The following is a 2,643-nucleotide window of genomic DNA, read 5'->3' on the forward strand; positions in this document are numbered from 1 at the left end:
CTATTTCAGAAAACTCCTGTACTAGTAAACGGCCCAACAGAGTGATAACTTTATAAGTGAATCATTTCTAAGAAATTGCCAAGTATACTCCCTTAATTCAAAGTATGGGTATGTTTTTATTTATATAGCACATTTCATCTGGGACACAGACCCAGTGTTCTTCCTCTCCACCAGCTCTGAAACATCATTCTACTGTGGTCTGAAACCTGTAGCTTCAAATTAGGTGAAATTAGCAAACTTCTAATACATTTTTTTTAGATAAAAGCTGATTTCATCTCTTGGTTGGGATAAATGCGTGTCTTTGAGAATGAAGTATTTCTTATTCGAAAAGAATAGAGCTTACTTGTGTGTTTAGTTTAAAATTGACCATCTCCTCTCATAGAACTTTTATGTACATCAATACTTTCCCCATTTTATAGATGAGGAAACAAGCTTAGAGAGGCCTGCCAAGTGATAGAGTCCAGATTTACTGTGATCTGACTTCTGTTCAAACCTGTGACTAGAAAAAGGATTGCTTAGGAGTTGGCATTACGAAAAGCCATACGCACAGTAGGTTGGGTGTCAACTGGGATTCAGTTCAGGTTCTGATCTCATGGCTCCAGGCTCAGCAGGAAGTCTGTTTGGATATATTCTTCTTCTGTCCTCTCCCCCTCTTGTGCTCTCTTTCTCAAATGTCTTTTTTAAAAGAAAAGAAAAACCATACCCTTACCTGACATGACAAAGGAGTACCAACAACAAACTTAGGAATTTTTTGTAAAACTCCTTAAATATGAAGTGATCTAATTTATATACATTTGAATTAAGCAGCTTTTTTAGAAAACTGAAAATCCAGGTCTGGCTCTGAAAGGGAAAATGTGTGATGGTTGGTACCGGTTTTAATAGCATTCCAAATTTCTGTTTCTAAGTCTTATTCCAAGATAAACATTATCCAGATAAAGACTGGCTCACCTCCAGCTGCGGATTTTGAATTTTGTAACAAATAACACCACCAAACAGTTGACTCTAACACTCCCACCATCTGTGTCCTGTGTGTGCATGGCCTTTTTTTAAGTAATGAAGACCCAATTAAAAATACACACCATGTCTTTATTCACTTAGCAAATGCAAGTAACCCTCAGTGTTCAAATCTGTTTGGTTCCCTGGGGTAGTGAACAATAGTCTCATGTAGCACCTACTAAGTGCTGGGCATGTTGTGCTTTAGAACGCTTAGAGCCACCATTTACTGTTCTACAAATGAGGAGATGCAGGCACAGACAGGGTGTCACTTACCCAAAGTTAAACAGGAATGTTTGTTCAAGAAAAAGAATGGCAGCAACAGTTGGGGCAGGAGGAGTGTTCCCGTCCATCTAAGGAATGGGATTGCATTCTAAGTGTGATGGGAAACCTTCAGAAAGAGTTTAGTTTGCTTGTCGTCCTGACCTAATTATCAGTGGTATGCTTATCTTCCACTCTCAGAAGTGTCCTAGTTTGGAACATTTATATGGTTACCTTAGTTTTCTTTTATTTTACATTGAGATGCCTACTAGCTGAGCAGAGATGTCAAACGGGCAAATGGCAAAGTCTGGAACCATGAGGTCAGAACTAGAGATACTCTGGGATCATCTACGTATCTATGATGGTATTTAAAGCTAAGACTCTAAATGAGATTGCCCAGAAATAAATTATAGATTTTGTAGTAGTGACTGGCCACAGCCGGAAGGAATTGACCAAAAGAGGTCCCGAGGAAAGAGGGAGTGGCCAATAATATTGAATGCCATAGAGTGGTCAACTAAGATACAGATAAGTGACCAATGGATTTGGCCAAAAAGAAATCACTGGTTGGCCCTATCAGGAGTGACTGGTGCAATGAGAAAGGTAAGAAGGCACCGGGGGGGGGGGGGGGGGTCGTGAGGACAGAAGATGACTAAGGCAGAGACTATAAAAATTTTTCAAAAATGTGGCAAAGGGAGCAGGAAAATGAAGGTTGTAAGATTAGGCATACTTTTTCTTTAAAGAAAGTAAGGCGCCTGTTTGGCTCAGTAGGTTAAGCCTCTGCCTTGGGGTCATGATCTCAGAGTCCTGGGATCAAGCCTTGCAACCGGCTCTCTGCTCAGTGGGGAGCCTGCTTCTACCTCTCTCTCTGCCTACCTCTCTGCCTACTTGTGATTTCTCTCTGTCAAATAAATAAATAAAACCTTAAAAAAAAAAAAAAAGAAAAGAAAACACCAGATGTTTATATGCTCATGGATATGACCCAGGAGAAAGAGATGGAAAAATGTGAAAGAAGTGAAAGCGGGACTGACTTAGGATCAGAACAGGGACTGTAGTCCGGGGGACGGATGCGGGCACGTGATGGATAAGTGGTGTGAGAGGAGAGTCGTGTCAGGTTGTCTCTTCACAAAGGGCAGTAGAATGGGAGGGAGGTAGTGTCGGAGGGCTGGAAAGAAAAGGAATGAAATGGTTGTTTTGAGGAGTAAGAAAACGAACATAACGAGGGTATATAAGAAAGTATGGCAGGGTTCAGTGGCCATTCATTTGTAAAAAGCCTATAGTCAGGTCCAGGCGTGGAAAACCAGAGGTATTTATGGTTACAGAAATACATTTGTAGCTTACTCTCACCTGACAAGATTTAATTTTTAGAAAATACACATTCATGACCAAACA

The sequence above is a fragment of the Mustela nivalis genome, assembly GCF_964662115.1.
Source record: "Mustela nivalis genome assembly, chromosome: 7".
Classification (NCBI taxonomy): domain Eukaryota; kingdom Metazoa; phylum Chordata; class Mammalia; order Carnivora; family Mustelidae; genus Mustela; species Mustela nivalis.